Raw genomic sequence first — 27,125 nt, 5'->3', positions numbered from 1 at the left:
TCACTAGATGAGGACATCTGTATCTTGACTGAAGCCATTGGTTATTGATTCCAATAGTGTGGCAAACCTAATGAGAGGACCTACATTGTATCCCTGAGCTCTGTAGAGCCCATTGAAATCTCTTTGACATCCATACCACCCATCAGTTTTGTCAGATGATGAAAGTTATGAGCCAAAAATTGAGGTAATTTTCAAACATGAGCAGGAAAAATGAGAAAATTTTCAAACTCAAGTAGGCCATGTCACACAAAACGGTATCAGGAAATAGTATCGATGGAAATGCCCAGCGTTGTAAGGTTATTGGGGCCACTATCATATTGATATACCATCCAACCTGTTCATAAGGTGACTGCTCCAACCGTTAAGGTTCAAATAATGGCCTGCTTGAGTTTTGCATCAGGCTGATTTTTGTATCTTCTTTCCATCCTGGTAGAGTTGCACCCAACCGATTAACAGGTTTGATTAAAGATACACGATGTTGGCCCCACACCAGCCAGATACGCCATACAGCATGGAACAATGTGGGATGGGATGTAGGATTCTGGTTTAAGATGTTGTATGAACGGTTGCAGATTTCTTGGAGACTTGGTTATCCCTAGTGACCCAGCTCTGTGGGGCCTACTCATGATGTGTTTTATCCACCATGTCAATTCATTTTGCCAGATCATTTCAGGGCATGCATCCAAAAATGAGGTAGAGCCTGAGCTCAAGTCACTACAAGAAAGTAGGCCTTTAGCTTCAATCTTTTAGCCTCGGTTCAAAAAAAGGAGGCTAAATGTGGTTTTTAGTCTTAGTTGTAAAGGAACTGAGGTTACAAATTTATTTTTTGCCTCGGTTGGTGAGAAATTGAGGTTAAAAGTCTGTCATTTTGCCTCAATTGGTGAGCAACTGAGGCTAAAAGTCTGTCCTTTTGCCTTGGTTGTTGAGAACTGAGGCCAAAAGTCTACCCTTTTGCCTCGGTTGGTGAGCAACTGAGGCTAAAAGTTTGCGCTTTTGCCTCGGTTGGTGAAAAACTGAGGCCAAAAGTCTACCCTTTTGCCTCGGTTGGTGGGCAACTGAGGCCAAAAGTCTGTTATTTTACCTCGGTTGTTGAGAACTGAGGCCAAAAGTCTGTCCTTTTGCCTCAGTTGTTGAGAACCGAGGCTAAAAGTCTTCCCTTTTGCCTCGGTTGGTGAGAAATTGAGGCCAAAAGTCTACCTTTTTGCATCAGTTGGTGAGCAACTGAGGCTAAAAGTCTACCCTTTTGCCTCGGTTGTTGAGAACTGAGGCCAAAAGTCTTCCATTTTGCCGTCTGCCCTTTTGCCTCGGTTGGTGAGCAATTGAAGCCAAAAGTCTGCCCTTTTGCCTCGGTTGGTGAGAAACTGAGGCAAAAGTTGCCATTTTGCCTCGGTTGTGAGTAACTGAGGCTAAATGTTTGCCTTTTTGCCTCAGTTGGTGAGTAACCGAGGCCAAAAGTCTATTAGTAACTCCAAGGAGTTTTTAACTATGGGCGTCACTGTCCCCACTATTTTTTGTAGTGTGATCTGTTTGAGCTCTGGATTTGACTCATTATTTGACTCTTGTCCTAGGATCATCTCACCAAATAGGTGGACGGCGTGGATGCAACTAACACACCATGGTAGGGCCCACAGAACTTGGTGACGTCACTTCAAACTTGTTGTTGAAGCCGTCAGTACTTGAATCGCATCAGTGGGTTTGGCGGTCAGGCATCCCTCTCCGTCCCGCTTCCCCCTCTCTCGTTATAAAATAATCCCTTCAAATGAATTAGGGCAATCTCCCTCCCTCTCCTTCGCTCTCTTTGCGAGAGAAAAAGAAGAAGAGATTTTTCGTTTTTGCTCGGTAAGATCTTGTCTCCATCTCTTGAATCTCTTTCTTCATGCTATTTACGTGTTTCTGCTATCTTTCCTTTCCGATCTGGTGTTTTTTGATCATTTTCTAGCAATCTTTGCGGAGTTGTGTGGAATTTCTAACCTGGAATCTGATTTTGTCAGCTGATCTTCTGATTAATTTCTTGATTGATCATAAGAGTTGTAGGTTTGTAATTTTTAGGGTTTTTTTTTTTTGTTGAATCTCTCTGCTTTGTTGATGTGATTGATCGGAAAAATGCTTGAAATCGTTTCATGCATGTATTTACGCGTGCGTGCAGTTGCTGCAAGAAACAAAAGAAAAATGCGATATGAGTATGTGCGCGGCGAGGATGATAGATTTTAGAACTGTGTGATTTTTAATTCAAATTAATTTCGTGAAAAGATTATTCGTACCACCGTCAATTCGATTCTATAGGGCCCTGTTTAGTCGTCAATTCGATTCTATGGCGGTAGTGTGGAGTACCTGGTGGGAACGCCCTTGTTTAGCCTCAATCCCAAAATCAGGTTGATTTAGCATTCAGTTCAGCTTCCTTATAAAATTTATAACTCAAAACCTCTAAATTCACGTGGTATGGCCCACCTATGTTTTGTAATGAGATTGAAGCATTGGAAGCTATTTCAAACAAAGGCGACAGCTTCCGTGTTGCTATAGTAGAGGTAGTGCATTTCTAAACTAGAAATTGAGGGCTATAATGTCTTGATTTTAGATATATTTTGTGCTATTGTTAAGGTATTAAAAAACTGTTACGTAACAGCTGTACTTAGCATTTATGTATTGGTAACAGTGGGACCTATTACATGATACCAGGCTGTTACACCCGATCAGGAAAATATGGCTATTATGGGCCTGTAATGGGCTGATGCAAATCCATAACAGAACGATACGGGACCATAACTGGCTGATGTGGGCTGATACATTTTTTCTCTTAAAAAAATCGACTGTTATAGGGCCATAATGGCCGTTACAGGGGCTGTAATGGCCATTACAGCCCATATTATAATGAATTTATGGTCATATGGCTGGCCATTTCCGTTATCGAATACCTCGGTTATTATACTCTTATGTGGATGTTTTTCTTCAATGAAATTTATGGTTGCAGGTTAGTACGGGAAACAGCCAAGGGTGTTTCAGGTTTCTCGAGATGGCTAGGGACTTACCGACCATCAGTGAGTGCGGGCACTTCTCATAGACACTCCAAATTACTGATAATGAGAATTTCTTTTTACTGTAGCCTTCCGGTTCCTCGCTGTAGATATAATAATCCAACATCTCTTATTCTATAAAGACGCAGATATAGAAGTTATTTTTGATGTTTTAACTTTTAATTGTCTTTCATCATTTCATTCCTTGTTTTATGTTTTGTATACTTTGCTTGGTATTGCTTCCATTATTATTATTATTATTATTCTTTTCAGTTGGGTGCGGCAGAATTTCTTCAGAAACCTCTATCTGAAGACAAACTGAGAAACATATGGCAGCACGGGGTTCATAAGGTGGGCTTAATTTTCGGGTGTGTCTCGCATGAACTATGAATAATAAGGACACGTTTGGATGCACAATCTAATTGAATCGAAACCCAATAAAGTTGAAATAACCAAATCACAATTCAAGTTAGACATGGAAGGAATGCAACTGCAATGTGATCATTTCCTCTCTCTTGAACAAACAATTGCAATTCATTTCAATAGTGCATAAAAACACAACCTAGATGCTGCATCATGATTATTTTCAGTCATTTTGATTCCTTGAGAAACACAATTGTATTAGCATTAATTAAAAGTGGAAGGATTTCTGAATTCACTAGGCCTTGAACAGGCCTTCAATGCAGGAGGAACTGTTCCTAAAACATTGAAACCTGTAAAAGAAACCGTGGTATCCATGCTTCAGCTTAAATCAGAAACAGAAGCTGGGGCTGAAAATCAAAACCTGTCAGAAGCAGAGAATTCAGCACTTGCCCATGAACATGGCCATGAGGTATGATGACTGCCGTGTCTCTGGATACACCTGATCAGCTCCCTTTTTGATTCATATTCTGTCGTTGACTGACAGGTGGCAAAAATAATCTACTATTTTGTTTGATCTCGATCATAAAAACCTGTGTAAAGCTGAAATAGCAGCCCCTATTCAACTTTTACCTGATTCAATCAGGAACAAAGTTTCTTGGCATATTTGCTACTAATGTTTTCTGCCACTGCTTTCTCTCTCTCTCTCTCTTTTTTTTTTTTTTTTTCTTTTTTTATATTTTTTTATTTTATATAGTAAATTCTTGATGTATTTTGTTTTCCATTCAGCATTGATTTCTTTCAGGGATTGGCACTATTGATTTGTGCATTGCAGGCCCTTTATCTGAATTGCCCAGAGCTTAACGACCTGAATCTCAATTCATGTACAAACTTGCATCCAGGTAGTTACTGAATGTTCTACTTGTAGGTAGCTGACATGGAGACTCAGTGTTAGACACTACAAACCTTGAGAATCCAAATGCAAACATCTCTGTACGAGTTATATGTTATTGTCAAAACTCAGAAGATACAATCATCATCTCCATAGCCTTGTCCTAGCCATTTGTTGCATGCTGTGAGATTATACATGCGTACATATAGAAAAAAAATGTCTCTAGTTAAATAGGAATTTGCCTAGAACTACGTAGTTAGAATGTGGATGGTGCTTGTAAATGAACAAGACCATGAACTTAGATTTTACCCTACCAGCTATTTCAATGTGTTTAGCACAGATGTGCAGCTAATGCTCGGGATGGGTATTGTTTGAAAAAAACAGAGTTCTTTATACATAGATTGGAGGTGGGTGGGGGAAACATTTAGTGTGTAAAATTATAATTAGGTTCTTTTGAAGCATAATCCTTCTTTCAAATTTGAGGCCTTGCTCTGTTCTGGTTCTTCAAGTTTGCATTACTGCATCACCTTCTTCTCCTTCTTCTTTTTAAATTTTTTATACACATTTAAACCAAATCTGATGACTACAAAGAAATTGTCTTAGTTCACAGATTATGTTACATACTTAGATTTCATTTCGTTCACATTTGCAACAGGCTCTTGCAAACACATTGACTGTGGATGAGCTTTTTTATATGAAAGAGCAATTTGCACTATTGGAGCCAAATAAGAATATATGGGTGCATCTCACTAGAAAACATAAGAATGGTTAGTTTCTTTTGTAATATCTAGATTTCTTACTGGGCATGTTTACTGTTGGTTGTTAAGCTACAATGCTCAGTTACTTCTGTTGATGATTACTATTGAATATTTTGGCCAGGCATTGGTGAAAAATGCAACAGATGCTATGAAGGAATCTCGCATTCATGATTTTCTTGCTTTGGTATCTATTTTACTGTTGACTCTGTAGTTATTCTTCAATTTCAAATGGTTCTGTATGTTTTATAACCTTTTACCAATACTCCTTTCTTCTATGGCAGTTGAATGCTCTTCAATATAGAAAGATGGACTTTCACACCAGCAGCACTTTATGGTCAGCTAACAAACACGTCTACACACAAATGACAGAGAGAGGATCCATTCCAGTGTAAAGAAGAATCATCAATGCCTGATGAAAGGGCGTCGTTCTTTGAAGCGGACATGGTCCTTGATGTTGTCTCCTTCCAACTTGAGGCTGGCCCACCACACCAAATCGTCTTCCACCTTTAGAGAACCCCCACCAACAGCGGTGGTAGAAGCAGCAGCATTGTCACAAGGAACTTAAAGAGGAAGATTATTCAGCTTCGGACATCCACTCACTCTCAGTTTCACCAATGTTGGCAAGCACACCTCACCACAAATACTCTCCAGCTTAGGTAGCTCCCACAAACATACTGTACGTAGTCGTTGGAGTGAGCCTTTAGCTCCCCGTCGAAACATTGCATCCAGTCTATTACAGAATTTGATATGGAGAGTTTCCAGGCTTTCTAAGCATACAGCTGAGGAGAAGATGACCACGAGTCTCGGGCAACACTCCAGATATATGTGCAATTCCCAAAAAACACACAACCAAGGAAAAATTCTCTCAATGAAGCCAGCAGCAGCGGTAGCAGTAACAATGACAGAAATCCTGGATGTACAGCAGCAACAGCAATGTCAGTTTGTTTGTTTTGAAAACTTTAAATATATGATTAATTGTTTGTTAGTATTGTGCTGATTGTTGTCCTCATGGATGTTAAATGGGTGAAACATGCACAGGTTCAATCATTGGTTGATTATAATATTGTTAGCTTTTGTTGATAGAAATTAGATTTAGCCTCGGTTATTGATAAATGATGTTAAAAATTGAATTTAGCCTCAGTCGATGCCAACGAAGGTTAAATCTATCTTTAGTCTCAGTTTTGCCTCAATTACTTAAACTGAGACTACAACTCCCGTGGTTAAAGGCTTTAGCTTCGGTTGTTGAGAACCAAGGTTAAAAATGGATTTAGCTTTAATTGGAGGCGACTGAGGCTAAAATTTGGATTTAGTCTCAATTGGAAACAAGGGAGGCTAAAATTTTGATTTAGCCTCATTTCGAGAAAACTGAAGCTAAAAAGGTTCTTTTAGCCTCACTTGAAGAACCGAGGCTACAAAAGTCATTTAAACCTCGGTTGCTAAAACTGAGGCTAAAGCCTTTAGCCACGGGGGTTTCAATCTCGGTTTGGATAACTGAGGCAAAACTGAGTCTAAAGGCTTTAGCCTCAATTTTTAACCTTTTTAGCCATAGTTTTGAACCGAGGCTAAAGCTCTCTTTTCTTGTAGTGAGTGGACCACACAACAAGAAACAGTGGGGACAATGACATGTGAATCTCTCTCTCTCTCTCTCTCTCTCTCTCTCTCTCTCTCTCTCTCTCTCTCTTTAAATGACATGATTGAATCATGAGCACTGTATGTAGTCTGCCTCTTTAAATCCTGTAGCTACCAACAAATCCCAGCCATCACATGTGAATCTCTCTCTCTCTCTCTCTCTCTCTCTAAATGGGCTGATCAGCTTGGCCCGACCCGTGTCTCGTCGAACCCATTGATGGATGGCCTGGGCTAAGCCGTTGGTCCAATCTTCAAGTGGGTCACCATTATACAAGTGTTAATTTAAAGACACCTGGGATGTCCATGGACGCCGGATTGTGTTCTACCCCTGATGTTTTATTTAAACCAACATGATTTAAATGATATTTAACTCGCAAGTATACGAATCAGATGCAGATACGGTACGTATTACGAGATCGTTCCCACGAGGACTGGTCGTCACAATTCAAATCTATGATTCTCCTTAACTAATCCAACAAATAATGGAATGAATTACTAAGCACAATTTTATGAAAAACAATTAATTAAGAACAGGGAAGAAAATTCAATCAGAGAGAGAGCACTAGGACTTTCGAATCCACCCCTAATTATCCTAACCCTTGTTTTGTCTGTTGATTCACCTTGATCTAGATTGATACCACTTAAATAGAGAAAGCACAATCTGTGTCCTTACTCGGGCATACAGACTGTCTAATTCCTTTAAGCAATGCCATGAATGACATATCCCATATCCTTGGTCGGGCATAAGGGATGTACAATTCATTAAAGCATCCTGTTTCTTCCTCTATAGGAAACCTGTTCTTGATCAGACACAAGCACCTATAATAAGCATCCAAACAACATCCACATATATACTTTAATCAAGTTCATAGATGGAGAAGTATAGAATTTAAACAATCAAGCCCACTTAGAGAAAGAAACAAATTAATTAATATTCAAAGTGAATTCAACCAATACAAGAACTAATCAAATTAGGGGCTTCATCTCAGCCCTAGCTGAAAGATTAGTGACCCATAAAATCTATCAAAAAGATTAAACAAAATTCATCAAAACAAAACACCAAACCAATCGATCTCTCTCTCTCTTCTTTCTTCTCTTTCTTCTCTTTCTTCTCTCCCTTGCTCCAGATCTGAAATCCCCCTGGTTCTCAATGCCCTTCCACGTCCAAAACTCCTCTTTTATAGCTGTTGGAGGGCTGGAATTGTAGCAGGACACGCTGTCGCAGCAACAGCCGCGTGCGGATCCCTTTTCGCAGCCAAGTTTCATACGCATAAAAGCCTTGGTTTTCCTTGCTCGGTTTCCAAACAAATACCATCCCTTAGGACGTTTCCAAGTTGTCTACAAGATGGACGGATCAGATCTTCCATCTGATCGAAGATGGTGGGCCACAACCGCTGCCAAAATCGGACAGCGTCCGGGCGCGCTAAAACAGGGTACGCGGATCCTTCCGCTGTGATGCTCGGTGGGCCCCACATAAGCGTTTTCAGGGAAATCCACCCCGTCCATTGGATAGAGGACGAAATTTCGTTTAAAGATGGATGGTTTTGAATTTGCGTGGACGCTGCCCAGAGAAGGAATCATGCTGCGATCTTTTTGAACGTTATAGAGCAGCCCGCTTGTGACCTCTGTAGCTCACACGTGTGCGCGCATGGGTACAAAATGTAAACGTGGTTTTGTAGTTGTCAAAACCCTCTACACGATGAACGGCTTGGATTAACCTTTCGTACCACCGGTGGGGCCCACAGCGGTCCGTAAAAAGGGATTTCCGTCCCTTACGCGCGGCGCTGAAATCCGTTTTTAAGAAGGACGTCGGGTCAGCGCTGCTGACCGACGCAGGTCGTTCGGTGCTCATGCAGTGCACATGTGCACTGCGTACACATGCTATACATATGGGATCCACTGTAATTTCTTGAGAAATCTGCACCGTCCATCCTTTTTCTCATATTATTTCCACCGTCAGGACCAAAATTGATGTATATCCAGATATCCAGCGGGCCCCACTTAATGAATTAAGGGGCTGAACTGGCCGTTAGACCACTTCCCGAGATCGTCAATGGCTGAAATTTAATATGTACGGTTAATTTATGGTCCCCATCACGTGTATGAAGTTTCAAGTTGATCGGATGGCGGGAACCATGTGATCTTGCATTCTGGACCCTTTTCGGGCCTCTTTATCGTGCTTTCCTCAGATCCCAGGCGTGTAAAATCTTCACTATTGGTTTTCTGGAGTCCATCCCATGCTCTGGAGACTTTGGATCGTAAAATTCATGCCTTTAACATCAATTTTCAATACACACTCCTGATTTCATCCTGTAATAAAAACACGAGTAAAACACTCCATTAAGCCTCATCATGTATGTCAATTTAGGCAAGTACTGGGGTCTGATATGCAATATTTGACCCTGATCACAACCCCCAACCAGCATTTTGCTAGTCCCGAGCAAAACATGCGAAAAATAATTTCAGAAATGAAGACAATTCCTGTAAACTCAAGTGACTTGTGAACAGATAGCTGAGATGTGAAAATTCTAAGATTCATGATTGGTGTGTGGAATTTTTCTCTTGGAATCAAGCTCTCAGCAGACTTCATAATCAAGTTTAAAATATTAATCCATTAATTTGAACAAATTTTGCATATTGAGTTCCATGAGTGTAAAGTGTAATCTCGACTTACAATCTTTAAGAGATCCAATTGTCAATTTCATGATATCGTTGGTAATTCGTGACAACCAAACTTGAAACCAACACTGGCGTTTTAGATTAACTTTCCATTCAACTAGCCTTTGATTTTCTTTATGAACAGTACACCAAGGAAGGGACTCAAATCCTCACCTATAGGGAGCAAACCTATGGCGAAAACTTGTCGCCTAACTTTTTTTTTTTTTTTATATGTCAATTATGGAAATTCAAATCTGCACCTATAGGGAGCAAACCTATGGTGAAGATTATGTGACTTAGCCTTTACCAAGTTAATCATTCAGTTATCGAACCAAAACTTAATGTGCAAGCGAGATGTGATATGTGAAATCATGACTCAATCAATGTTTACAACGTCTAATCATGGATTAACAATTCAAAATTGACTGTGAAATCAAGCAGATGGCCGAATCCAAGAGTTATTAGTTACCAACATCATGTATCTTATAATGTTAAAATCACAACTATCCTTCAAAATCACTTTGAATTCAATAGAAATTCAGAAAAATTTTAAAATTTTCACAAATTTTGCTCAAGACCAAGAAAATACTGATTAGGTAACCTAATCTTCCACCCCCAACCTAAAATCTACATTGACCTCAATGTAAAAGAAATAAACAAGCAATGCACATGGGACAAGAAGAATAAAAGAGGAGTGATGAAAAGATAATACCTGGATGGAGAATCAAGAAGCTTTCTCAAAATTTGTGAAAAATTTCAACGTAAAAGCGAATTAGCACAAGAGAGAAATCAACATAAGCAAAAATAACAAAAAGAAAAATAAAAAAAAAAAAAAATCCTACCTATACCACTTTCGCAGGTGCTCTCGATTGCATTTAGCGCATGCAACAAGCCTTTAAACCCCTAGGTTACCCCTAGTGGACGAGTTGTAGTCTCGTGAGGGTTTGCAGAAATGTTACCCACAAACATTGAAGTAACTAACTAAGAAAAATGAAAATGAATGAAATAAAAAGCAATACAATAAAGCAAAAGGCTGGGTTGCCTCCCATGAGCGCTAAGTTTAACGTCTTCAGCCAGACAAGAACGGACCATGAATGAAATAATCTTTATAACCGGGGTCCGCCAAAGAAATTACGTCAACACTTTCATTAACTGATCCCAGACAAGTGATGTGAGTTCCCATGAACTGTGCTATCTGAAATAAGGCAACTGACACTGTCGTCAAATAATTTAAGGACTTCTGCTCGAACGACTTCTTCTATGTTAGGATCACGCTTCCTTTGCATGTTATGCGACATTTCCACAGCATGATCCATACATATCGTGGGGCATACTCCCTGTATTTCCACTATCTTCCGTTCAATTGCTGCCTTATATGCTCTAAGAACATTAAGCAGCCTGCTCGCCTTTGTCTTCTCAGAGTTGGAAGCTATGCTGTCAAGAAGAGTCTCAGAGGGATGGAGAGGTTCCACTTTCGCTCTCCATTTTTCAGTCTCCAATATAGGAGTAGAGTCGAGCAATGCATTGACTTCATGGATGGGACTATCAATGTCAAAATCCATGCCCGATTGTGCTAAGCAGGTCTCAAGAGGATCTTCAAAAGATGTACGGAAGGAGTCCTGCACAAGGCTCTCGATCATGTCCACTTCAAATATGTCATCCAAATCTGAGGGTTGTTGTCCTGCATTAAAAACATTGAGTTTAATATTCATGTTACCAAAGGACAATTTCATAACTCCATTCCTGCAATTGATAATAGCATTAGATGTGGCCAAAAATGGACGACCCAAAATGACTGGGATCCGACTATGAAGATTCTGGACAGGCTGAGTATCGATAACTATGAAATCCACTGGAAAATAAAATTTATCAACCTGGATTAACACATCTTCAATAACACCCCGGGGCACCTTGATAGATCTATCGGCTAGTTGTAATGTTACCTTAGTCGGTTTCAACTCACCAAGTCCTAGCTGCTCATAAACCGAATATGGTAACAAATTGACACTCGCCCCTAAATCAAGTAATGCCTTCCCGATCTTATGATCTCCTATGCCGCAAGAAATGGTGGGAGCTCCTGGATCCCTAAATTTAGGAGGGGTGTTATGTTGAATCATGGAGCTGAGTTGCTCTGCACGGAAGACTTTCTTATGAACATTTTGCTTACGCTTTTGAGTGCATAAATCTTTAAGAAACTTAGCGTAAGCAGGGACTTGCTTGATAGCGTCAAGCACCGGGATGTTGACTTGCACTTTTTGAAACACATCCAAGATTTCATCAAAGTTATTTCTTTTCTTTATTGGTGCCAGACGTTGAGGAAAGGGTGCTTTGGGCACATAAGGTGGCACATTAGTGGCTCTTGGAGAGTCAGAGAGCTTTTGGACTTTGGATGCATTGGTATGGCTCTCTGCTTCATCTTGATCTTCTGTTTTAGAATTTGATTCATCCCCAGGCATCTCTATTCTGTTATCAATCTGCTTGCCTGACCTAAGGGTAGTGATCGATTTGGCCTGTTCATGATATTGCCCTTGGTTGGAATTAGAGCCAATCTCATACTGTCCCTTTGGATTAGCCTCAGGTTTGCTAGGGAACTTGCCCTTCTCTCTCTCACTCAATGTGGCAGCTAGTTGACCCATTTGTACTTCCAGCTTGGCAATGGATTGTGCATTTGCATGTAAGCTTTGCTGGTTGGCCAGTAAGGTTTGTTGGGTGTCTTTTTGGAATTGGAGAGAACTCTGCATGAAAAGATGGAGTGTATCCTCAAGAGATGGTTTCCTTGATTGTGTAGGCAGTTGTTGATATTGTGAAAACTGTTGAGGTTGTTGACTGCCAACTTGAAGGTGCGGTTGCATGGGAGGATTTTCAGATGGTCCTCCTTGTTGTGGTCCTTTTGCCCAAGAAAAATTTGGATGTCTAGCCCATCCTGGGTTGTATGTGTTCGAGTAAGGATCATTCCCAGATTTTTAAAAAGTGTTCATAGCATGAACTTGTTCAGAGAGAAGTTCTGGGAATGCTGCACCAGATGGACAAGACTGCATAGGATGGGCAGGACTAGAACATGTGGCATATGCCTCGACTTGAGCTGTTTGTGGTGGTCCACTATTTAATACCAGAGCATCAACTTTCTTTGTCAGGTTATCAAGCTTGGCGCTCAGCTCTGGCATGACTCCTATCTCATATATACCACCTCTCTTTTGTGGTTGGGGACTTCTGTCACCTCTATTTGAATAATCCCATTGCTGGGAATTTTCGCACAAGGTTTCAAAGAAGTTCCACGCTTCGACATCACTTTTGGTCATGAATGACCCTCCACCTGGTGGCATCAACCATGCGACGGTTTTGTGGTGTCAGACCGTCATAGAAGTATTGAACTTGTTGCCACTTCTCAAAACCATGGTGAGGACATTTAAGAAGCAAGTCCTTCCATCTTTCCCAACATTCATGAAAGTGCTCGCCCTCTTTTTGTGTGAAGTTAGCAATTTCTCTACGGAGGGCATTAGTTTTGTGAACGGGGAAGAACTTGTTTAAGAACTTCTTAGACAGTTGGTCCCATGTAGTGATAGATCCAACTTCTAGAGAATTCAACCATGCTTTCGCCTTATCCTTCAAAGAAAAAGGAAACAGGCGTAGGCGGATCGAATCGTCTGAGAAGTTTTGGAACTTAAAGGTGGAGCAAATGTTTAAGAATTCTTTCACATGATGATATGGGTCCTCCTTGTCCAATCCATAAAAGGATGGCAACAATTGTATGACTCCAGGTTTAAGTTCAAAGTGTGCTGCTGTAGTAGTTGGCAACACTATGCATGAAGGCGCATTAAATTGGACAGGAGCTGAATAATCTTTGAGAGCTTTAACTTCAGTCTCATTCGCCATTTCAACAGGATTATTTCTCAATCGTTCACGAATTGTTCTTTCAATCTCAGGATCAAACGGTGCTAGTTCTAAATTCAGAGACCTACGTCCTAGCATAAACTATGTTATTGCAATGTAAGAAAGAAGACTAAACAAAGAAGCAACCTAAGAGAAAATAAAACTAGACCTAGAAACTATGAGATTCTAAAACAAGTTAAAACTATAAGAATGGGAAGAAAGAACCCGGAAAAGGAGATGATTGATGTCTGAAGAATAGAGAGCTCCTCCTTTTGAAGACAATGTTAGCAGCTTCCTTCCTTAATTCCTGTAAAAAGAAAACAAAAATAAATTAAATTTACTAAAATAATGCTAGAAAAAAAAAAATCCTAAGCAACGGTTAATTTCTAAAAAAAAAGAAAGTTTGTAATCTTAGAAATAATAGCTAAGTTAGTTTCTAAAAAGGGAAAATTTCTAAAAAATAGGAAATTAGAAAATAAGAGAGAAACTTTCTAAAAATAAAAAATAAAACCTAAAGACTCTTCTAAAAATAATAAAACCTAAACTAGAAAATAGAAAGTTACTTGAAAGAAGAATCAGAATCTAGAATTAGAAAATAGGAAATTTTTTTTTAAAAAAATAAATAAATAAATAAAATAGCCTAGAAATAGAAACTTCCTAAAAAAAATAATAATAATAATAAAAAATAAAACCTTAATTTTAAAAATAGATATTAGAAGAAAATAGAAAATTTGGAAAGAGATTACCAAATTAGTAGTTTATGTCAGGTCCCTACAAAACAGGAAAAAAAATTTAACCTAAAGTTAGTAAAAAAAACCTAAGACTATGAATTATGATAAGAGAGAATCCTAAATCCAATTGGACCGAAACAGTCCCCGGCAACGGCGCCAAAAACTTGATGTTTTATTTAAACCAACATGATTTAAATGATATTTAACTCGCAAGTATACGAATCAGATGCAGATACGGTACGTATTACGAGATCGTTCCCACGAGGACTGGTCGTCACAATTCAAATCTATGATTCTCCTTAACTAATCCAACAAATAATGGAATGAATTACTAAGCACAATTTTATGAAAAACAATTAATTAAGAACAGGGAAGAAAATTCAATCAGAGAGAGAGCACTAGGACTTTCGAATCCACCCCTAATTATCCTAACTCTTGTTTTGTCTGTTGATTCACCTTGATCTAGATTGATACCACTTAAATAGAGAAAGCACAATCTGTGTCCTTACTCGGGCATACAGACTGTCTAATTCCTTTAAGCAATGCCATGAATGACATATCCCATATCCTTGGTCGGGCATAAGGGATGTACAATTCATTAAAGCATCCTGTTTCTTCCTCTATAGGAAACTTGTTCTTGATCAGACACAAGCACCTATAATAAGCATCCAAACAACATCCACATATATACTTTAATCAAGTTCATAGATGGAGAAGTATAGAATTTAAACAATCAAGCCCACTTAGAGAAAGAAACAAATTAATTAATATTCAAAGTGAATTCAACCAATACAAGAACTAATCAAATTAGGGGCTTCATCTCAGCCCTAGCTGAAAGATTAGTGACCCATAAAATCTATCAAAAAGATTAAACAAAATTCATCAAAACAAAACACCAAACCAATCGATCTCTCTCTCTTCCTCCTTCTCTTTCTTCTCTTCCTGGCTCTAGATCTGGAATCCCCTGGTTCTCAATGCCTCTTCCACGTCCAAAACTCCTCTTTTATAGTTGTTGGGGGGCTGGAATTGTAGCAGGACACGCTGTCGCAGCAACAGCCGCGTGCGGATCCCTTTTCGCAGCCAAGTTTCATACGCATAAAAGCCTTGGTTTTCCTTGCTCGGTTTCCAAACAAATACCATCCCTTAGGACGTTTCCAAGTTGTCTACAAGATGGACGGATCAGATCTTCCATCTGATCGAAGATGGTGGGCCACAACCGCTGCCAAAATCGGACAGCGTCCGGGCGCGCTAAAACAGGGTACGCGGATCCTTCCGCTGTGATGCTCGGTGGGCCCCACATAAGCGTTTTCAGGGAAATCCACCCCGTCCATTGGATAGAGGACGAAATTTCGTTTAAAGATGGATGGTTTTGAATTTGCGTGGACGCTGCCCAGAGAAGGAATCATGCTGCGATCTTTTTGAACGTTATAGAGCAGCCCGCTTGTGACCTCTGTAGCTCACACGTGTGCGCGCATGGGTACAAAATGTAAATGTGGTTTTGTAGTTGTCAAAACCCTCTACACGATGAACGGCTTGGATTAACCTTTCGTACCACCGGTGGGGCCCACAGCGGTCCGTAAAAATGGATTTCCGTCCGTTACGCGCTGCGCTGAAATCCGTTTTTAATAAGGACGTCGGGTCAGCGCTGCTGACCGACGCAGGTCGTTCGGTGCTCATGCAGTGCACATGTGCACTGCGTACACATGCTATACATATGGGATCCACTGTAATTTCTTGAGAAATCTGCACCGTCCATCCTTTTTCTCATATTATTTCCACCGTCAGGACCAAAATTGATGTATATCCAGATATCCAGCGGGCCCCACTTAATGAATTAAGGGGCTGAACTGGCCGTTAGACCACTTCCCGAGATCCTCAATGGCTGAAATTTAATATGTACGGTTAATTTATGGTCCCCATCACGTGTATGAAGTTTCAAGTTGATCGGATGGCGGGAACCATGTGATCTTGCATTCTGGACCCTTTTCGGGCCTCTTTATCGTGCTTTCCTCAGATCCCAGGCGTGTAAAATCTTCACTATTGGTTTTCTGGAGTCCATCCTATGCTCTGGAGACTTTGGATCGTAAAATTCATGCCTTTAACATCAATTTTCAATACACACTCCTGATTTCATCCTGTAATAAAAACACGAGTAAAACACTCCATTAAGCCTCATCATGTATGTCAATTTAGGCAAGTACTGGGGTCTGATATACAATATTTGACCCTGATCAACCCCCGCCCGTCTCTGGCCACAAACAGGCAGTGCTGTGGGCAAGCCTATGGTGATATGTCTATCTGTTTATCCATGCTGTCCAACCTTTTCTCTCATGTCATTTTAAGGTATGTGCACAAAAATGAGGCCAATCCAATGCCATCCATCCCAAGCTTATTATTTGGTGTGGTCTACCTAAGCATTGGATCTGCTTCATTTTTTTACACATACGTTAGAATAATCGAAGAGAAGAGATGGACAACGTCAATAAATAGATACATCATGGTGGGCCCGCCTATAGCACTACTAACGTAGAGATGAACGTGATGAGGTTGATCACCGTCTTCCTCAAGAGGATAACTACTCCGAATCCACAGAGCTTCTCTGGACTCCTCACATAGACTTCTCAAATCCACGAGGAAGGAAAGCAGAAAATAGTAATAAATTCTAATAAATTCGAAATTGATTAATTGATGAAATAAACGAGTTCACAACCCTTTAAATAGGGATACCAAGCAATGAGAGAGAAAGCAGAAGCAAACTACAACTAAACTCCTAGAATTCGCAACTTACTATAAATAGTAAACTTACTATTTATAGACGGTCGTGATGTCTACTAGTACGCAAGGTTTTCGGCCAAAAATAGTAAGTGTCCTATTTGGCTTCACCAAACCGTTCTCCTAATTATTCTAAGCTCTTTTCACGTTGGACGCAACTCCTAAAGCCCGACGGATGAAGAGTTATAATCAAACTAAAACTTACTATTTATAGTAAAAACGAAATTAAAACAGGGAAACGATGGTCGATCCAGGGGTATTTCGTAATTTCGGGCTGCGTAACTCGGCGTAGCAAAGTTGGTTGGCTAAAGTAGCTTGTTCTACCCCAAAATCATATATTTTACGCTCGATAACTCATTCTGGATTGTGAGATACGCCCGATCTAAGGTCTGACGGTCCGGATCACTTCTGTCGTCGGCCGGCCCTTTTCTGATCCATCTTGGCCATGAAACTGTCCGTGACCCGCTCTACATCAACTACCCATTTGTGGCTGTTGACAGGTGGGGGTAGGACGCAATCCGTGTCCAATGTCCATCCGGCTCACTTGAGAGTAGTATAAAAGCTCTTTTGGATCCGGTTTAACATTTATATGATCAAAATCAATATACGGAAGGGATAGTTAAAATAAAATAAAATAAAATAATAATAATAATTTAGACCTTATAAGGAAAAGAGTGATATTATCAAACAGTCTAAATTTAATAATGGGCCAAGGCTAGGGCTAAGTCGGGGACGGACAATCCCATCCCATCCCTAGCACTACCCACTGCTACTCTATACATCATGAACCCACAGAAATTGTTTATATGCAAGCAAACTTGTGTTAATCACATAAGTCAAATATAATACGCATCAAACCTATGAAAATAATGACAATATATTTTAAGATAAACCTTTTTGTATGGATGGAGTGTATTTGGATGCACTTTGTAAATTGTTATCTCATCTTCCACTCATCAAAATAAATACTAGATTGTTAAGATTGAAAATTTCAATTCAACTTAGTTGAAATAATAGGGTTAGATAAATCTCATTTATCAAAAACTTCCTTTCAAGGAAAGCAGATTTGGTGTGGCCAAGACGCCTCACTCAACACCGTGCAGCACTGACCATGGTTCTTACCTTGATGTATGTATTGTATATTCACACCTTTCATCTGTTTTTCCAGCTCATTTTAGGGCACGAGCCTAAAAATGAAGTTGATTGAAATCTCATACCATCATAGGAAACATTGGCTATTGAAAGCCTACCATTAAAAGCTTCTCGTGGCTCATCATAATGTTTATCTTCCATCCAACTTATTAATAAGGCCATATATACACCTAAATAAAGGGAAAATAAAAATATCAACTTGATCCAAAACCTTTGTAATCCACTATAAGTTTTTAACGGTCAATTGCTACTATTTCATGTGGTATGGTCCACTTGAGGTTTAGATCTGCTTCATTTTTGGGCTCATGCCCTAAAATACAAAATGGATGGACAGTGTCATCAAGGTGGGCCCCACGTTAAGCGATGCACCATGTTGGGTGAGGCCAGGGCTGCACCTAATATGCTCCCTTGAAAAAGTGCTTTCAAACGGGCCCTAAGTTCCCCCCACGCAATCGTTGCTCCTTCCCTATTCTAAGCGTGCGAAAAGACACATGCAGTGCACACGTGTGCACGCATGCACAGACCTACAACGCTATAAAACGCCCCTCCTCTCTTTTTCTCATATGTAAATCTCAGCCTCCCATCTCTTCAATTCACTATCACTACCATGTCGACTCACGCAAAGAAGCTCATCTCATCTTTCCTCATTCTCTCCTTTCTCCTGCAGGTGCATTTCTTATCTACTAACCCCATTTCTTGGTTTTGTGATTTGAGTTTTAATAAAACGGGTTTTTCTAACCTGCGCACCACATAGGTGAAGTGTGTTAACCTTCACCCGCCTTCATAGGTGAATGTGCTAGTCATCCCAGCCGTCCAATTATGAAATGCCCACTCTTGGATAGAGCATTGAAAGCCATATTAGAACGTCGACCTCTTGCTAGCATACAATGTCCACTGGTTGGACGTTCAATACAATTTTAGCCTTAAACGGTTCAATTAATCCGAGTTTTGGCTAATGGCCTATCCAAGAGGTGGACATTGTAGTGGACGGTCTCGATCAGCCAACACATTCTCTGATGAGTGTAGATTGACACCACCCCTATAAACTGATATGGGCCCTTCGTTGTAATAACATGTTTTCATGCACGGCTCAAAAACAATGCAGGTGTTTGTGGAAGCATCTTTGGATATTGTGAGTCATTTCCCGTCTTTGTAAATTGTAATAGGATTTATATGATCATCAAGCCCATGGTTCAGTGATCCAAGCCATTGGCCTACTGCTTTCCGCTGTGGAGAAACCACGGCCCAAAAATCTCCTAGAAAGGAAGATCCTAGCCACCAATCTCAGGCCTCTTTTTAGTTAAATGTGGACCTTAACCGTCTATTTGTACACCAAAAAACGAAAGGTTAGGAACGTCCTATCGAGTAGAGTTTTGGAGTGTCGCCCATCCATGGTGTGGCACCACCAATCAATGGCCAGGATTACCTTAATTCCTATTTATTGAATGTGCAAACGCTTATCTCTCTTAATGGAGTTATACAAATCAGGTGGACGGATACGGATAAGTAGCAGCTCTTTAACACAAAAGTCATAAATCCAAGATCAGTATGCCTTATTTTCCTTATCCATTTGTTCTCAGAACATGATATAGATATTGGCAGGGTGATCAACGGCTAGGATTGAGCTATTGGATCTACTTGCCATGGGCCAGATATGGGCCTAATATGTAGGCCCACGGGTCCGGCTATGTGGTGGGCCTCAGACCCAGGCTCCCTACCTGGCACCTTATCTGGCCCGCTTTCGTTTATAACCAATGTTTGAAAATCTGGACCGGATGCCGAACCCGAACCGTTTTTGGGGCGAATCAGGTCCAAAACCATCCTGTTGAACGGTTCATCATCAGTTCGGCCTGGAAAGGCCACCAGTTCCGGTACAACCCACACCAGTCTGACCATCTGGTCCGGTCCAGATTTAAAACATTGATTGTAAGTGGCTGCTTCTGTCCCTAGAGGTCTTGATTTGAGACCCAACAAATATGTAGGTAATCCTTACAGTCCAAGCAGGGGCTATGTGGGGCCCACCGTGATGTATGGGTTTTATCCACACCGTCCATCTATTTTTTCAGATGATTTTAGGGTATGAGCCCGAAATTAATGAGGTGGATCCAAAGCTCAAGTGGACCACACCACAGGAAGCAGCGGTGACAATGACACCCCACCGTTGAAACTTTCCTAGGGGTCACCGTGATGTTTATTTACCATCCAACCTGTTCATAAGTTCATATAGACATAGATGAAGGGAAAACACAAATATCAGCTTGATTGAAAACTTATGCGGCTCCCAAGAAGTTTTTAACTGTGGGCGTTCAATCCCCACTCTGTGGTCCACTTGAACCTTGAATCTGCCCCATTTTTTGGTATGAACCCAAAAATGATCTGGAAAAATGGAAGGACGGTGTGGATAAAATCCATACATCACAGTGGGACCCACAGAGCCCTGCCTGGAGCAGGATGCAATCTGCTTCCGATAAATGAGCCAGGCGTAGGATGACCTGATCTAGATCGTTAATGTCGCGATTCTCACATCCTGATGTCCGATGGCGTAATTTTCTTCATGTTTGTATCCTTGTCCGTTTCAGATTGCCCCTATGCATGTGCCAGGAGATGCAGGAAGTCGTCGAGGAAAAACGTGTGCACTCGCGCGTGTGGCACATGTTGCATGAGGTGCAAATGCGTCTGTGGGGGACGTACGGCAACAAGAGCGCTTGTCCGTGCTATGCTAAGCTCAAAACACATGGACATAAGCCCAAGTGTCCTTGACCCATCTGGGATATACACTTGAAAAGTTATCTGCAGAGACATTACACTGACAAAAACATCCCTACTATTAGTACCAGTTTCTTCCAAATTGCAGCTGCAGATATCCCAGAATAGAAATCCCTAGTCCCAAGCATCAAATATGAGAATTCCCTAGAATTACCACGACTAGTTTCCATAAAAGTACGTATAGGAAATATTCAAAAGGCACATACCTCGCATTTTTTCTGCTATAAGGGAAGAGCTCCATATGAACCTGAAGGATTGCTTGATTCTAAAACAGAGGATATGCTCAGGTCATTAGTTTGTTGAAGTGGGGCCATGGTTTAGTGTGCAGGTGGTTAATCAGATGGTGATCTCATTGGATTGATTGTGTCCAAAGATCTCCTCGGCGGGGCAATGCTGATGCTTCCATTGTTTGCCTGCAAATAGAGAGTTAAGAATAGAACTACAGAACTGATCCACATTCAAGCTAGTGATTCCAATCTGGGAGATCTCCGGGGCATGTTCCATCAGCAGCAGGTCCAATCACACCAGCAGTTTAGATCCCCAAATCACCTACTTGTACAAACTAAGGATCCAGCAATACTATGAATACTTTCAGGATGACGATCATACAGTTCCTCCAATAACCTGGGCTATCATCATCTTAGCTTTCTTTTGTGGTTGGATTTTATATCTTAGATTGGAAAAAATTCTATGATCAGATGTCTAGTAGACATCGATTCTCCTCTTTAACACGGGCTCTTGGAAATGGCCATGGAAAATGCTCATACTTAACACTTGTCACATGCCAGCACAGTTCTCCAATAACCTGCATATGCTATACAAATAATGATGGCATGGCAAATAGAATAATATTGGATTTAATACATGATGTAATCCAAAAGGTAAGAATGGTTTCCTCTCTATCAGAACAAATGAGAATTAGCTAAAACCGAACCCAGCAGCGAGTGCATTTGGCCATACAATCTCCCTTACAATCGACATTATAACCAAGGACTTTGGGATTGCGGAGAAGAAGATTCTGAAGGGATTTCCCTTCAATCCCCCACACCTTCTCAAGAGTACCCACGTTGATCTTCAACTCATCCTGAAGACTACACCCAAGTACCTCAGGAAACTTCTTCAGTACTTTGAACATATCATCCTCTGAAAGGCCTAAATTCTGCAGATAATCCAACATTTCATTGACGGACGCAGGGGAGGGCATGAGGTCGAGCACCGTCTTCCTCAAGAGGATAACTATTCCGAATCCATGGAACTTCTTTGGACTCCTCACAGAGACTTCTGGAATCCACGAGGAAAGAGAGCAGAAAATAGAAATAAATTCTAATAAATTCGAAATTGATTGATCAATAATTAAAAATGAGTTCACAACCCTTTAAATAAGGGTACCAAGCAATGGGAAAGAAATTAGAATCAAACTACAACTCAAACTCCTAGAATCTGCGACTTACTATAAATAGTAAACTTACTATTTATAGACGGTCTTGATGTCTACTAGTGTGCAAGGTTTTCGGCCAAAAATAGTAAGTGTCCTATTTGGCTTAACCAAACCGTTCTCTTAATTATTCTAAGCTCTTTTCACGTTGGGCGCAACTCCTAAAGCCAGACGGATGAAGAGTTATAATCAAACTAAAACTTTACTATTTATAGTAAAAACGAAATTAAAACAGGTAAACGACCATCGATCAAGGGGTTTTTTGCAATTCCGGGCTGCATAACCCAGCATAGCTGGGTTGGTTGGCTAAAGTAGCTCGTTCTACCCCAAAATCATATATTTTACATTAGATAACTCATTCCGGATTGCAAGATACGCCCGATCTAAGGTCCGATGGTCCGGATCACTTCTGTCGGGCCTTTTCTGATCCATCTTGGCCATGAAACTGTCTGCGACCCGCTCTACATCATTAACCGATTCAACTTTTGGAACTTCTTTCGATCTCTCTTCACCCCAATAAGGCGAATGGGCCCACCCAAAAGCTTTATTCAGTATTACATCTGCCTCCTCAATGCTGAATTTGAATGCAGATAGAGCTTGTCTGCAGGCATCCCACATCTACTTTTCTTCTTCATCTTCCAATAGAACTGCTGACTGTGGCTGTGCAGTTGAGTGTAACTCCCACTTTTTAGATGCATCAACAAAGCCGCATGCACTTTTTCTGATAAGATTAGTTTGCACAGTTGGTATTATGCCATGCAATTTCGGTTTTAGTACAGCTGGTGTAGTTGAAAGATCTGACTGGAAGAAGAAAAGTGTGAATGGACTTTCTAATTCAAACACAGTACCATGTATGCATGCGCTAATGTGCACGAATGTTGGTTTTGTTATAACAGGTGCCAATCACTCAGCATGACCTCAATATTCAGAAAAGATTGGCATCCCCATATTCCCCATCTTTTACACATTGGAAAAGTGGGCCAGAGTCCACCATAGGTTTGCAACTGGGCCAAGCCAGTCTTGACCCAAGTGTGTTCAGGCCAGACCCATGAGCTACAGGCTCAAGTCCAAGCCCAACACACCCAGAAAGCGAAGTAAGCAGACTTGGGCTTGGATAGGCCCACACAGACAATGTCCAGCCCAAAGGTGTTAAATAAGTCAAGCTGGGCCATGGTGATCATCTGGACCTTCATGTGGACAAGCTGAGACCCAGCCGGATAAGTTATTGGACCTGAAATCTCATTCTGGAACCAAGCTGCGGTCTCCAGTTTCAACCAGACCCTGGGCCAAAGTGTGCTGGACGTGGGTGGAGCCAGGACGAGGCTATTCTGGTTGGAAACCCCATTCCACTAGCTTGTCTGAGCACCTAACAGCCAGTCTAATGTGTAACATATGGAGATGGCAATGTCTTTTCTGAAAGCCAAGGTTGTGCGATGGGTATAACCCATCTTTTTCCAACATATGGGTATCCCACATCCAACAAAATGAGGCGAGGACCTTAGATTTTGTCATCTTAAACTAAAGCACTCAATTATGAGAAGAGTTTGCAAACAAGCGTGTAGTGTTCTTGTGCAGATCTAGAGTGCAAAATGCATGTGAGCTAGCAGAGCAGATGCAATTCATGATGATCGAAATTATAAAAGAGACTTACCGAAGAAAGGGAACAGAATTTTGCAGCTTCAAATGTCACGGAAGGCAAAGCCAATGATTTTCCTGGCATCCCTCCACTATTAAACATAGAAAATGTTAAAGGAAATAAATAGAATAAACAAAATACACAACATTACAACAGGTAAAAAGATTCTACCAGATGAAGAAGGCATGAAGATTTGTAAGCAAAATCAGCACAATGGTCATTGACTATAAAAAGAACTATGATAGGTAGATAAGACTACAGTTACGTTAACTGCGGCAAGGAATGATTGATGAAGCTAAAAGGTCTACGAAGTTCCAGAATGAATGAGGTCAACCACACAAGAAGAAGCCACTGGAAAAGTTCTGAAGCAATTTCTGGATGAAAGAAATCACAAAAAGTCTTGTGTAATTTCAGTAGCAATTAAAAGAACCCCCAAAGGGTGGTTGATGGGACCTTCAAGCTAAACTGAGATATGCATGTTGGAAAGCACCAAAGGCCAGAATACACGTCAAGTGAGATTATATTTTCCTGTTTCTTGCATCCCAAAATACAAACGAGATGTGTATGAGAAGTTATTGACATATCTTACTAGTGTTTCAGCACTAGTGAAGCATGCTGAACTTGTGAACTGGGAACTTCCACACATAACTTAATCATGTCTTAAGTATATTTACTCTTTTTTACAACCAGCTATGAAACCAAATCATTCCAACGCCAAGCAGAGCAGATCCTGATCAAAGAAGCTGGCAGTTCAAAGTTATCCCAATGGCAAAAACTGAACCAGGCATAAAGTGAATGAATCAAAATGAGAAGGGGCATCTTTAGCATTTCACTTTCCCTTCTGACTTTTTGTTTTAACATTGCATGTCAAGGGCTTTTAAATTTATATTCCTATTTATGGTGCCTGGCACATCTCTTCTCAAATAATAAACTCCATAACAGATAACATTTCAGTGGGTTTTACTCATCGAGGATGGTAAAGCCTCGATGAGGAGATGATCTTGAATTTAATCAAAATGGTTGAAATAGCCAAAGAGCGCAGCCTATATATATATATTCAAAATTTAAAAAATAAACGTAATAAAAATAGAAAAAGATACTAAGCAAATAAATTTAAAAAATGGATCTGGTCAAGGCAACCATCAAAAGTCTTGAATTTCACACTGATCGAACCATCACAATTCATGAGCTTAAAACCCTAAATCAAGAGTCTTTATGTTGCAATTTCCTAGGCAACCATGCAATGGTAGATTAATCTTCTTTTCATGTGAGAGACACTTAAAAATGTTTAGCCATCATATCCTAAGAAATATACCTACATCTGATGGCCTAGGCAATCACCTACATAAATTGCCTTCATCACACTACTTGCAATCCAAAGGAATAATTGCGTCATAGGAGCAGACAGAAGCTATGAGAAAACTGTAATTAGACTACATTAGGGACCGCATTGTGGCATGTTTATGAGTGGAAGGAACACTTACAAAAACAATAATGTGTCCAATTGAAGGAAAGATTGATGACAGACAAACTAAAAGTTTTACCTTTCACCATCCAGACACACTCAAACCTCAAGCAATCAAATAATTGCAAGAATGCCACCAAATAGAACTTGGCCAAGCATTTTTAGCTGCCATCTGTTTCATGATCTGTGGCCCTCAAGATGAGTGTACCCACTAAGTTCTAGGCCATGGGAATCTACACAGTAGGACCCCTTCTGATGATAGCCTGGATCCTGTACCCACCTGAGTGCCATGTTTGCATATGTACTTGTGTGTCGATGGGAGGTCTTATACACATGTGCAGGGCTAGCAAATCTCAAGTAAATACTGATAGATAACCTTATCATGGAATCTCGTGCTTCTGTATTTGGTTGTGATACTGAAGTTCAGTCATGTTCAGGTCTGTTTTTGCAGTCCATTACAAGTGGATGCCTACTTAATCTAATTTTCCAAGTTTGGTTCATTAAAATCTGTAAATTTTGTAACATCAGTTCAATAAGTTACCAAACTTGATGCCCTAAATTCATAAATTTTGAGTTGTTTGCCATTTTGACGCATCCTGAAAAATCTGGATAGGAGTTGAATTAAAATGCATCCATTCATCATAATTTAAGCCTTATCCCAATTAATTGGGGTTGGTAATTAAAATGCATCCATTCATCATAATCTAAGCCTTATCCCAATTAATTGGGGTCGATAATTAAAATGCATCCATTGTCATCAGAAAATGAATCCACCAAAATGAACAGAAGTGGAACAATAACAGGTCATTACCATCGGATGCTCAGTTCAGGGAATCATTTTACAGTTGGATGCCTTTAGCACCTCCCACCATCCACATTTTGTAGATGCGCTAGTTGAGCAAATTGCACATGGCTGATGACAAATCAATTCCAGTCTTATTTGGAGATGCACCCAAACAGGACCATCGTCAAAGCTCTTCTAAAATCATGCAAGCTCTATTTACCGGAAAACTTTGGTGACTTCTAAGAACTGGGAGATCCAAACCTACGAATGAGTTTTGGCACACTTGCGAGTGGGGAATTTGGCACAGGAAATCAAATTCAGTTACGGAGTGCAATTCATCCAATGGCTGAAAAAGTTCAAAATCAATCCAAAAATAAATATAAATCCATGTTTCGAGGGATTGACTCATAGCAGAGATCACTGAAAACGAGTCCACTCAGTTTCAGGCTTTCAGCTAAGCTTTATTCCAAGATTAGCCCATTCGAATGGTGTAACTGAACAGTTGTGAACTGCAAAGCAGTTTGATTTGTTTGATTCGGATAAAGTAGTGAATTGATGCAAAGCGAATTTCCATCGAATTCCATTAGTGCAGTTAGAAAAAGAGAAGGAAAAAAAGATGTGGTATTTCTAGAAATTTAGCAACTACCGTACTTAGGTGAGTTACTTGGAAAAGATAACAACGTTGCAAATTCCACGCACCCTTGCGGTGCAAAAATGATTTCAGCATGGATTGTAAAATGCAAACTGAGTCCTACCTCTGTAGGACTGCAATACAAAGATGACAAGCCCAATAACAAACAAGAAATTACAGAACTGCCACTAATAAAACTAGAACTATGATAATACCACATCAACACGCAAGTACTACTAAACATCTATGCATCGCCTGTGATATCTCTGTGATCGTGTACAAAAACACATACATGCCAGATTGATTGTGGATGGTAATTTCTGTAGAATTTTTTAGAGGTGATCGGGATATAAGCTAAAGAAATACCAATTCTTTTTTAGAGCTTTGCTAAACCCATATGTGAGTGTAATAAAGCTCATGGACAGCCCACATATGTGCCAGCATGGCACGATAGGTCCAACATCCAATTCATCCATCAGAACAACACCGCTATATTGATGCCCTAGACCAAGAATAAGGTTGATCCACCGGTCAGGTAGGCCACAGTCTGTAAAACAGATGTACAGCTCTGAAAA

General features: G+C 40.4%; 3 long non-coding RNA genes and 1 other non-coding gene across 9 annotated transcripts; 3 read left to right on the top strand and 1 right to left on the bottom strand.

The window, feature by feature from the left end:
• Nucleotides 1-1,722: 1,722 nt before the first annotated feature.
• LOC131223892 (uncharacterized) lies at nucleotides 1,723-5,943 on the top strand. 6 transcript variants are annotated; one of them, XR_009160754.1, is made up of 4 exons: nucleotides 1,723-1,839; nucleotides 4,207-4,273; nucleotides 5,143-5,205; nucleotides 5,303-5,943. It is a non-coding gene; the product is annotated as an uncharacterized LOC131223892 (long non-coding RNA). The 6 variants fall into 6 exon arrangements; XR_009160756.1 differs by having other exon boundaries at nucleotides 1,745-1,839; nucleotides 4,177-4,273; XR_009160752.1 differs by lacking the exon at nucleotides 1,723-1,839 and having other exon boundaries at nucleotides 4,126-4,273.
• Nucleotides 5,944-12,696: 6,753 nt separating this feature from the next.
• LOC131224395 (small nucleolar RNA R71) lies at nucleotides 12,697-12,803 on the top strand. The gene has a single exon (XR_009160883.1). It is a non-coding gene; the product is annotated as a small nucleolar RNA R71 (small nucleolar RNA).
• A 5,630-nt stretch (nucleotides 12,804-18,433) lies between these two features.
• Nucleotides 18,434-19,395, top strand: LOC131223890 (uncharacterized). Its single transcript, XR_009160750.1, has 3 exons — nucleotides 18,434-18,500; nucleotides 18,939-18,965; nucleotides 19,322-19,395. It is a non-coding gene; the product is annotated as an uncharacterized LOC131223890 (long non-coding RNA).
• A 3,118-nt stretch (nucleotides 19,396-22,513) lies between these two features.
• On the bottom strand, nucleotides 22,514-26,176 carry LOC131223891 (uncharacterized). The gene is made up of 3 exons (XR_009160751.1): nucleotides 25,947-26,176; nucleotides 23,686-23,761; nucleotides 22,514-22,835 (listed from the first exon to the last, which is right to left on the bottom strand). It is a non-coding gene; the product is annotated as an uncharacterized LOC131223891 (long non-coding RNA).
• Between the last annotated feature and the right edge of the window lie 949 nt (nucleotides 26,177-27,125).

Source organism: Magnolia sinica, chromosome 13 (assembly GCF_029962835.1).
Source record: "Magnolia sinica isolate HGM2019 chromosome 13, MsV1, whole genome shotgun sequence".
NCBI classification, from domain to species: domain Eukaryota; kingdom Viridiplantae; phylum Streptophyta; class Magnoliopsida; order Magnoliales; family Magnoliaceae; genus Magnolia; species Magnolia sinica.
Note: the sequence above shows the minus strand (reverse complement) of the source record. Positions and strands in the feature narration are given on the sequence as shown.